Genomic DNA, 12,058 nt, shown 5'->3' with positions numbered 1-12,058 from the left:
TCTGACTTGGGATTTTTCTGCAGGGCTTTTTCATATCTTCCGACACTGTTACCCGTTGTTCCGCGAAGGTGACTTTTCTTTTCTTTGAAGCATCGATAGTTTTCTTTTCGTATATGAGGGAATGACTCGATCTATCAGCATCATCCTCGTTTTCTTCATTAGTTTGTACCGCCTTTTAGGTAGTATCGTTATGAACTGAGCTCGCAAAACCTGTTTCAACATGTGTATTTACAGGTGTCATATTCAAATAGCTTTGAGTAAGGAATTTGTCATTTTTCAGTATTTAATTTTCAATATGTGTCAAGTTCATTATTCTTTGTAAAGATTTGCCATCAGAAGAAATACGTTTTCGATATGCGACTTGTTCCTTCTTTCGTATCTCTCCTAGAGACCAGGATTTAGGAGGGTTGACGTTGGAAATGTGTAGGAATGCCGTGATCTCCATAGTTTGAAAGATATTAAGTAAATGTTTTCGCATTAGCGATGTATCATATGTGACGAGCTCTGGTTTATGCCTGAACAATATCGAAGCATCGCATTTCTAACAGCGAAGGCAATAGAAAATACAGCACAATCAACCGAGTTAGTATGTGTTTGTACAGTTCTGAACTGTATCGACTTGTTATTAACATTATAAAATGGATAAAGATGTTGCAGAAATATCTTGTGATCATTGTGTAATGATCGACTGTTAAGAGAGTCATCGATATGTATGTGTTCACCATCATAGAAACTACAAATCCAATGACCCGTGTTTCCTTTACCTTCAGCATCATTGGTATATAAAAGCTGAATGTTTCTTCGCACGAGGAACTGGTATGATTCGATTAGGCCTTTGCAAAAATAATGTATCTTGGTGGCAATAATCCGAATGTTTCGACAAGATCTTGCCGAAAAATATTATATGCTCATCTTTCAACATTTTATTATTCGAAATCTCCGCCATCCATTCATCGCTCAATGGTCGCAGGACAGAATTGCTGACTTTTTGACGTTTTTCTGTGGAGGTTGCATTTTCTCCTTCATTAGCAGGCATTTCAGAGAAACGGCGCTTTAGCGGGACGTTTCTCATATTGCTCGACTCAATCTGGATTACATCTGATTCGCTCATATACTCATGTAACTGAGTGTCATCGATTTAGTCATGATCGCTTCTTTGACTATCCACTTGTTGATTTTCTTTGTTTTCATCCAATAATATATTCTTTCTCACTATTGGATTGCTGAGATTCGATGATAATCATTTGTGACACCTGTTTGGTTGTATAGCAACCGAGATGATTGGGAACTTGGAAATGGTTCTAGTTTCGAACATATGTAATAAATGCTGGCGTATCCTCGATTCATCATATGTGATTCTTTCAGGATTGTCAGCAAAAGCAATTTAAACAGCGAAAGCTATGGCAAACACTCCACAATCCCACCTATTCAATTGCTGTTGGACCTTGCAAAATTTGACGTTGGTGTCATTTATGGGAAAAGAAGGGTATAAAGCTCGTAAATACCTTCGATAGCATCGCTCAAGCTTATTAGAATTTGATGAATCATATAAATGAATAGCATTGGTGTCAAACCATGTGCAAATCCAGTGTCCGTCGCGCATTTCCCAAGCGTTCTCGTCTGACAACTCCCCGCTCATATGTCTTTTATTGAGAGGCATTGATTCCATAAATTCTGTGGTAATGAGCTTCCAGGATTCACGGAATTCAAAGTGGAATTTCTCGTGCAGCAGTAGGGCGAAGTAATCGATTTCATCATCAGAAAACCAGCCCCTCTACCCACTTGCTAATATTAGGTGTGTGACTCAATTTTTACAGATATTTCAGTAAATTTATTTAATATAAAAAAATTGAGACCAACGAACTTAATCTTGGAAATATTGTCCATCGTTTTCTATGACCTTGCACCATCTCTCAGGTAACATTCGAATGCCGTCGCGAAAGAAACTTGCAGGCTTCGAGGCGATAAACTCATCGACGAATTTACGAACATCGTCCAGCGTTTTAAACTGTTTATCCACTAAGGCGTGCTGCATGGACCGGAACAAGTGATGGTCGGGTGGGATCACGTCTGGTGAATATGCCGCGTGCGGGAGAACTTTCCATCCTAAGTTTAAAAGGGTCTTCTGAGTCGCGCGAGCAATGTGAGGTTGAGCATTGTCATGCAGCAGTATGACTTGCCTGCTTCCTTGGCCGGTAAATGGCCTTTTCCGATCAAGTTCCTTGCTCAGTTTGTTCAGTTGCCAGCTGTAGCGTTCCGCAGTCACCGTCTGACCTGTTTCCAGGAGTGCGTAATAAAGCACATCCGTCATGTCCCACCAGATACAAAAGAGAATCTTCTTTAAGTGGATGTTCCATTTCGGCGTCGATGTACTGGATTGTCCGCGATCTACCCACGACTTTTTACGTTTGGGATTCTCGTAAAAAATATACTTTTCATCACCCGTCACAATTCTCCACAAGAAGTCCTTTTTTGTTGCCGGGCAAGCAGTGAAAGGCACGTCTTCATACGTTGACCTAAGTTGTGTTCGGTCAACACATGTGGGAGCCACCTTCCAAATTTTTGGACTTTTCCCGTTTGACGCAAACGGTTCGGGTGACTCCTAACTGAACTGCAACCTTTTGTTGCGTTTGCGTTGAGTCTTCATCCAGTAGAGCTTGCAATTCCGCATCTGTAAACTTTTGAGGCTGTCCAGGAAGCGGCTGGTCACTCATATCGAAATCACCACTTCTAAAACATTTGTACCAATAATTACACATTTCAGAAGATCCAACGTCGGCACCAAGAACACTACACATTGATTCCCGTGCTTCAGAAGCATTTTTTCCTTGTTGGAATTCGTATAAAACGCAGTGCCGAATGAGCTGTTTATCAGTTGCCACCGTAAACTCTGCTATTCTGAAAGGTTATGTAACGTACATAGACTTGCCGTTCCGTGTTCTGAAACCTTTTGTCTGATCCTTTCAAAACCAGAAAAGAATATATTTCTATTTTAAATATAATTTTAAGCTGGAAGAAAAAATCTGTCAAAATTAAGTCACATACCTAATATTATGCGACCATCAAAGGAAGGCATGGTGAAGTCAAATAAAAATCAGAATCCGTTTGTTTGTTTATTTCGAGTTTTTTATTGAACAAATAAATGTCTTAACTTCTACAGTTTAGTGTTTAGGTTAACTTCTAGATAATTTATCGTCAGTTTCCTCACGTATTAGAATCTTGTAAATCTGAGTAATATTAACAAAAGCTTTGACTAGTAGAACAAACTGCTGAGAAAGCTAATAACAGCTAGGACAAAGCTGAATGAGTATGAAAAATGAAAAGCTCAATGAAAGTCCAATGAAACAACAGCTCGTAAAATGCTGAATGATCAACGAAACAGCTTGGAAAAGCCGACAACGACAGTTCCAGAATACACGAAACTAACAGCGCTTGAATAACTGGAACAACAGCATTTGAATCGCTGAAACAACAGCTATTCAATAGCTGATAATAACAGCCTTTAAAGAGGTGAAACCACAACTCATGAATAGTTGAAAGAACAGCTCTTGGATAGGTGGAGGAACAGCCCTGGAATAGCTAGAAATAACAGCACCACAATAGCTGAAACAACAGCTCTTGGATATCTGAAAATTACAGCCCTTGAATAGTTGAAACAACAGCTATTGGATAGCTGGAAATATGAATTGAAAACAGCTTAGAAATAGTTGACAAAAGGAACAGCTCGAATAAGCTGACAAAAAGCAGTGTCATTCAAAAACTGAATGCTAAATGAAGATTATTCAATTGAATTATATTGATAGGTACATAATGAACTCAAGAGATTTTCCGTCAAAAGATTGTGGGAGGTTAAGAGGGGAATGCCGTATTTTAATACAGTATATTGAAAATCGATGGAAATGAAAGAAAGAGAAAAAAAATCACAATAGGACATAAGAAGATTCAAGAGATGAAAAAACGAGGGATAGAATGAGAACATGAGAGAGAAGAGAGAGGAGATGAAAGATTAGGAAAAAGTCAAAATAGAGCGTGGAAAAGAGGCAGAGGGGAAATGATACAAAAGAAAAATGCGAAGAATAAACGATGATAAAGGAAAACTTCCCAAAAGTCAAGTTGAGAGAATGAAGAAGTAGATATGAAATAGAGGAGAAGATTTACTCGAAATATAGGTTAAAAACCGATGAAATATATGTTGTATGTAAGGATGAGACTGGATAACTTAACTCTGAGGGATTACTAACAATCTCAACTTTTTTTATTTAATTAGAAGAAACGATTAACTTTATTAGCGGAAAAAACTTGGTGATACAACGGCTATTTTTTGTTGCGATAGATAGAAACGGTGAACATTAATCATAATAATGAATGCTACGTTCGTATGAAAGCGACTGAACTTGAGAAAATAAAAAGGCGGGTTTTTACATTTCCTCCCACCTAGAATTGTTTTTTTTTTTAAATATAGAAAAGAGAACTCTATGATACTATGAAATAGTCTGTTCTTTTCAAATCACTGTTGATATCTAGTAGGAAACTTGATGAGATGTCCTCGCCGGTTAGTCACCTCCGGTTTAGTCCCAATTCCTCGTGCGTCTCCTCCTTTTGGTTTTAGGGTAAATTGCTTCTCAGTCCTCAACTGAGACTTGTCTCCAGAATCCAAGGGATCATCATCTCCAGGAATGAAGAGAGAATCAAGTTCAGAAGTAGAGGGAGATATATCTCCCACTGTATTGTCTGGGTCTCCAACTACTTCCTCTATCGTTGAAGGGTCCACCAATGGTTTGTTGGAGCGATGGTCTACTCCCAGCTCTTTTGACCTCTTGAATAACTCAGGACTTTCAGAATTCGAAATCTCGAGAGGATAAAGTCGTTGCAAAGGTCGAGTGAGCTCACTGGTAGCTGTCATGAGCCTGACAACTCTTATTTCTCCATTTTTTCCAGGATAGAACTGGATCACCTTAGCCAAGTGCCAGTCTAGTCTCTTCTGGAGCTCGTTCCCGCAGAAAACTAAATCACCCACTTTGATCTGTTGAGAGAAATTGTTGTTGCAGGGCCTGCGTTACAATTATCCGAGATACTCGATGTGAAAACGTTGTCTTAAATGCTCTCATAGTTGTTGTAGATAACGTTGTCTCCTGTTCATCGAAGCAGCATCAACAGCATCGATATCTGACACCCCAATTCCCCTCACCTCTTGCAGAAATAGACTAGGCGAAAGGGAGATTAACTGGTGGGGATCTTCTGCCAAGTATGTCAATGGTTGAGAGTTGATCATTGCCTCGTAGTCACATAACACAGTCACCAGTCCCTCATCTGCTTCGGGATTTGATGAAGGCCATTCATCTCGAGGGAGTGATAGCCATTCAAGCCCCAGTAACAATTGAGACTGAACCAACTGACGTGCCTTGCATCCTCGTGAGAGTAAATCTGCAGGATTTAAAACCCCGGGCACATGCTTCCAACATGTGGCATCAGTCAGACGTCGAATTTCGTTGACACGGTTACAAACAAACGTGGCCCATTGGAGATCACGTCGAATCCATGCCAATACTGTTGCTGAATCTGACCAACAATGTATCTCAAAGGAATGCTTAACAAGTATAGTAGTTACTGTGCTCAGTAGGCGAGCTCCCACTGTAGCTGCTAGCAGTTTTAGTGTGGGCATCATGCTTCTTTCTGTAGAGGCTACGCGGGATTGTGCCTCTACAAAGTTAACTCTCACCCCTTCTGGTGACTCCAATCTTGCATATACCACTGCTGCGTAGGCTTCCTGGCTGGCATCCACGAATAAATGCAAAGGAAGTCTTTCATTGGTATCTCCAAACGCCCATCGATGAATCGTCAGCTCTCTCAGCAGGGATAACTCTTTGCACCAGGATAGAAAGCTCTCCTTAACACTCTCAGGAACTGCGGTGCCCCAATCTAATTCACTCTACCATAATCTTTGCAATATGAGCTTGGGTAGAAGTATTGTTGGGCTCGCCATACCCAATGGATCAAACACTTTCTGCGTTATAGACAGAAAGGTTCTCTTGGTTATCTTCATTGGAAGCTCATGCAGCAGAAATGTATGTGCCAACCGGAGGACATCTAGCTCTTTGTTCCAAGATAGACCAAGTACAGGAGGGACTTCCTGTTCGCTTGAATCATGTGATGACTCCCACACTCTGAGGTCAAAACCCCCAGCAGTCATACTCGCAGTAGCTATCTCCAGGAAACTTTCTGCACTTTTCTTGGATTTGACACTCGTCAAGCAGTTGTCAACATAGAAAGAATTCCTGAGTTTGTTGAGGATAGTACGAGCTTCTTCAGATTCTGTGCCTTTTATGGCATTTTCCAGGTGTAAATCAATCGTAGCTGCCAGCAAAAAAGGTCTACTTGTCACACCAAATACCACTCGACAGTGTCTATACTCGATGATCTCATGAAAATTCGCAATTTTCCACAGGATTCTCAGAACGTCACGATCTGCAGGCACAATGCTAATCTGTAGAAAGGCCTTACGAATATCTGAGATGATTCCCACTCGATGTTTTCTGAATCGAAGTAGTAATGTTGGGATTAGTTCAATCAGATTGGGTCCAGGATCTAGGGACTGATTGAGTGATGGACTGCTCTTGTCCCTGGCAGAAGCATCGAAAATAGGTCTGATCCGAGTCGTGCTCCTCTCTTTCACAACATGACGATGAGGGAGGTAGTGGGCTCTCCTTTGCAATTCATTTTGAGGCACCTTTTCAATTATTCTCTCTGAGAGCCACTCGTGAGACACTTTCTCATATTCTGTGAAGAGACCATCAGCTTCTAGTTTTCTCTGAGTATTAGCAAGTCTCTGTGCATGTGTAGAGTGGTTTTCCTTCCATGGTAACCTAACTTCATACCTGCCAGTTGAGGTAATCTGGATCGTGTCTCGAAACCTACTCAAAACCTCTTGTTGCTGAGTTTCCTTCGATTTCTACTCAATTGGATCAGTGATTCCAATGGTATCAAGATGCCATAGCTGTTCAACACTTGCTTCTCGTGCAAACATCGACAATGTCAATAGTGCTCGATCTACACCCTCTGGCAACTTAGTATTGTTTTTGCCAATGAGGGTCCATTCCAGACGAGTCTCCATTGCAGTAGCTCCACAATCGAGGTTATACAGTTGACCAGTAGATAATTTACCAACGATGTCTGCCCCAATCAATAGACTAATTGTTGGAGAGCCTGGACCAGTATCAGTGAGTGTGACGGATTTACTGTGTAGCTCAGATAACCAAGGGCTTTTTGAAACAGTCTGTACCTCTTAGCAGATGATTTCTTGATGAAAGGCTTGGAAGTTACATGCGTAATCTCCATCTAAGCTCTTCAGACGTACATTGTAGCATTTGTATCGGCAGGATTCTGTCTGAGAACCTCCGAAGAGAAGATGTGTCATCGTTCGAGTCCCTTCTACTTCGTAGCACATTTCCTGTGCTAGTTGACCAGAAATATATGAGCGATGGGATCCGTGATCTGCAATAGCTCGTACGATCTTCTCTCTGTTGTCATTCTTGACGCTCACGTGAAGTGTCTGTAGAAATACCTTTGGTGTGGAAGACAGGTTGGCGAGGTTGATTTCTTGAAGTTTATCAGCAGACTTGGCGGCTTTTGGTGTTGTTGACATGCTTCTACACATTAACAAAATGTGTCTCTTAGAACACCAACGGCATTTACCTTGATAACGACAATTTTTGAAGCTGTGTTCCGCCTTCAAACAGTTGAAACAAGCATTCTTGTCTTGTGCAATCTTGGTGCAATCTCCATGATTTTTATTCATCTCCAGGGACTGCTTGCAATTCCCAAAACCTCCAGAAGCCATCTTGATCATTTGCTCTGTTTCCACTTCCGTTTGTAGAAAGGTCATGAGCGCTTCAAGTCTAGCTGTTACAACTGTGGCTGTACTCAAAGTTGGATGTCTCTGCCAAGCTCTCAAGGTATCTTCTGGAAGAGCTGACTGCATAAGAGGATAGAGCATGGCTGCGCACATCTCAGTGGTCACGCCAAGAGTTTCGAGGGCTCTGCGATGAGTCTCTAGGCTGTCATAAATACTGGTGATGGACATGCACTCGGATTTCTCTGAAGTATTCTGCAGGATAAGTTGCAGAAGCTCTCTCACATATATCTCGACTTGTAACTCTTTCTTTCCAAACCGATTCTCCAGGCTTGCTACCGCTTTCACGTAATTGGCTGCGGTGGGAGGGAAATAATTAACCACTTCAGCTGCTCGAGATCCTGGTGTCATGGCTTGGATGAGGTATTGGAATCTAACCTCTTCCTTCAGATTTTCATCTTCATGTATAGGTTTGAATTGACTCCAGAATGGTAGCCAGTCCTTGATTTTCCCACGGAATTTACAAATCTCAATTTTGGGCACTTTGTACCTTTGATTAGTGTCCACCGTTGTGTGATTCATCTGTGGTAGAACTGCAGGAGGATGGACAGGTAGACGTGGAGCTGACTCAGTCAATTGTGTAACTCGTTGTTTCATCTGTTGATATTTTAGCTGATAATCGTCGGAAGAATTCATCTCATTAAGCAATTCGTCTTCTCTGATGTTGTTTTTCTCTTGTAACTCAGCTAGAATAGCATCATTTAACTCTTGCAGTTCTGCTGATTTATCTCTCAGAACTGCGAAATGTGGTTTGACATAATTGAGATCAGGTGCATTTTCTTCTAAAAGTGCTAATAACCCACCATGGGCTCGTATAAATGCTGATCTCTTTGTAGCAAGTGTTTTTTTTAGGTTATCCATCTCACCGTGCACACGATCCGACGATTGCTCGTCCTGTCACGGTCGCCAAAATGTTGTATGTGAGGATAAGACTGGATAACATAACTCTGAGTGGTTACTAATAACCTCAACTTCTTTTATTCAATTAGAAAAAATGATTAACTCTATTAACGGAAAAAACTTGGTCATACAACGGCCATTTTTTTGGCGCGATTAATAGAAACGGTGAACATTAATAATAATAATGAATGCTACGTCCACATGAAAGCGATTGAACTTGAGAAATTAAAAAGGTGAGTTTTTACAATATCCAGTCCGATGCAGCGTCCAATCAGATCCCCTGTAATTGATGAAAATTTTTATTTAATCTTGTCCACACAGCATACAACAACATCAACACACTGAAAATTCCAAATTTATAGTCGATTCATCCAAAGGATTTGCTGTAAATTGATTGAGGATTGATAAACTTTCACTGTTGACTGAATCTCTACGGCCATTAAAACAATCTATTGCTTTGATTTATCGCCTCCTAGTGTCAAGAAGAGTCATTACATTCAAAAATTCCATTACAGGACATTTTAATAAGTAATACCACAAATGCTTCGAAATTATGAGTCGTTTTCCTACAATTCCATTGCATTGAGAAAATTCTATCGAATTATGTAAAGCACTCAGGATTTTTAGTTTACAAGCGTGTTGAAAAACTGTGAATATAGTAAATACACGTTTCATTTCACTTTATTTTTCTGATGAGATCTTTTAATAAGTAATGCTATAAGTACATTTTCATTTTTTCACACTAATCTTCAACGATGTGGGGAAGAATGTTTCGTCACCCAAACGATATTTAGGATTCATCCTGGAATCCTTGCCAGGACATCTGGAACATGAGAAAATATTTAATTAATTGTTCAGTCACTCACAATGATTTTTAATATAGTCCCTTATTTCTTAAAATCCTCGTAAGAGTGTTTTTTTTTTAATCGAACCGACCTCCTCAGGGTCTTCGTAAAATGATCTGAAATATAGAAAAAATGAATAAAATCGTACTCAATGCATTTTACACATTACACTACACATGTGGGAAAAATTTATAGAAAAACTAGCCCTTCATTTAAGAAATTCTATTGAATATTTATTGGAAGTCTGTAGGAATTGCGTTGGAGTTCTATTGGAATTTTATCGTAGAATCCCAATTGTTCTTTTTACCCATTCTATTGAAGAAACAAACAGAAACAAAAGGAATCTTCTGAGAGAATCCTACTGGAATGTCAATAGAAATTCAATAGAATATTTGGCAAGAAGCACTAAGATTTTCGATTGATTGTTTTTACGTGTGTGATGATGCATATAACAAAGGCGATGAATAAGAAGTGACACCTCTTGAAATAAATGTGAAAAATTGACGAAACAGTTGTGAGAAAGTAGGGAGAGACTGGGCAAGTATGTCGAATTTCAGAAAATCATGGAACAAATACGTCAGCAGTGGATCATTCTTGGAGAAAAAAAATCGATGCATTCCCACAAATCAATCAGCAGAATTGATTTTTATCCCCATCGATTGATTCACTGTTAACACATTCAAGTGATTGTGCTGAAAATTTATGAAGTTCCATAATAAGGAAATAAGAGTCCCAATCCAACAACTAAAAATATTGATAGAAAACTGGACCCCCGCCGCCGCTACCCCCTCCACGTGGCCCATTATCTCTCCTCTGATGGTACTGGCCCTTTCAATACCTGGAAGAACGTTGAAAGGAAAAGAATTAAACAATAGTTGAAGTAGTGAGAGAAGAACGGTGGTGAAGAACAAAGTGGGGTGAAGAGATGCTGAAGAACAGATTAAAATCATCAGTAAAGGGGTAGGACAAGATAAGCCATCTCCAGCGCATCATTATTTTTACGAAAATATTGCGCAATTGAAGAAAATAACCGAGATGATGGATCCTTCAATCTATTCATTTATGAAAGTTCCCAAGAAATATCTTTAAAAAAATGATTTTTTCGCTTGACGAATATGCTCCAGAACGTATCGCCATTTTTCATAAATGAGAAGCAAAAATTCGGAATCATATTTGAAAGGCTATTTAAAAAATTCATACGTTGGGGATTGTGTCAAGTCTAATTTTCGATTGAGAAGTAAAGAAGAATTCCAAATTTAAAGCAACTGCCGGAAATTTCTCAAACTCAAAAAAATAGGCCTCTTATGAATTTTCGACAAACTGAAACTTACAGAGCATTACAGGGATCCAGATTCTTCCCAGCTCTCTTCTTCCCTCTCCCTTCGCCTCTTCCTCCTGCATTAATCCCAGCACCTCTCCCTCCGCGATTATTGTCGGCCTCTTTTCCATTCCCTCCGTGACCTCCACCTTGAGTTACATGATTCCCTCTCCCTCTTAGATTTCCTCTGTCCCCTCCATTCCTTCTGTTCTGTGCATTTCCTCCTCTTCCTTCACCATTGACTCTCCGACCCTCTCCAGCAGCTCTGCCACCTCGTTGGCCGTCTCCATGAGGTTATTGACCATAGATTCTCTGCACTAGGTTGAGTCCTTCCTGCAGATTTGCATTGAGAAGCATCGGAATCTCATTGTTTCCTTGTTGGGGCTGCTCTTGCCGGGCTCGCTCATGCTGGGGCTGCTCTTGCTGAGGCTGCTCTTGCTGGGGTGATGGTGGTGGTGCCTGCTGCGTGGGGTGCTCCTCATTATCCATTTCAATTTAATAATGGTCTTTCCAACTAGAAGGAAGAAAAATAAAAATCTAGTGGATCAAAAGTGAGGAAACTGGGAAGGGATAGGTGGAAGCATTTCCAAGTGGGAGTTTTTTGGTGATCATTCTAGTACTAAAATAATAAAAGGTAACAAGTCGCCTCAAACCATGGTAGAATTTTCTAGAAATATCTCTGAATCTATGAGAGATATCGAAATTTTTATGAAAACTTTCTCTGTAGAGGAAAGTGAGAGCTATAAAAATGAATTTCATGAAAATTTCGGCTTCTCTCTTAGGTTCGGAGATATTCCTCAGAAACTCTATTGAATGCAAAATCGAGTCGTTATGGATTAGCACTTCACTACTCCATCCATTCCATTTGAGAGAGATTCATGGAATTTAGTTTACACGATGAGAATGTAGCGATATATATGGAGGAAATAGTAATTTTTCAAGACATTCCCACGTATTTATTAGTCATCCAAAAAAAAAAGCATCCTTGGCTGGGAATATATCTTACTTTATCCGGCTGCAACTGAAATAGATAATAGAGCTCAGTTAGAGAATAAGGTAATTTATAGTGCAAATATCAGTCGGTTT

The 12,058-nt window shown here is 40.0% G+C and overlaps 1 long non-coding RNA gene across 1 annotated transcript; it reads right to left on the bottom strand.

The window, feature by feature from the left end:
- Nucleotides 1-9,472: 9,472 nt before the first annotated feature.
- LOC114841535 lies at nucleotides 9,473-11,478 on the bottom strand. Its single transcript, XR_003783149.1, has 2 exons — nucleotides 10,986-11,478; nucleotides 9,473-9,632 (listed from the first exon to the last, which is right to left on the bottom strand). It is a non-coding gene; the product is annotated as an uncharacterized LOC114841535 (long non-coding RNA).
- Between the last annotated feature and the right edge of the window lie 580 nt (nucleotides 11,479-12,058).

This window comes from Diachasma alloeum, unplaced genomic scaffold (assembly GCF_001412515.2).
Source record: "Diachasma alloeum isolate Michigan unplaced genomic scaffold, Dall2.0 Dall_scaffold_00720, whole genome shotgun sequence".
Classification (NCBI taxonomy): domain Eukaryota; kingdom Metazoa; phylum Arthropoda; class Insecta; order Hymenoptera; family Braconidae; genus Diachasma; species Diachasma alloeum.
The sequence above is the reverse complement of the archived record's forward strand: the minus strand, read 5'-3'. Positions and strand labels throughout refer to the sequence as shown.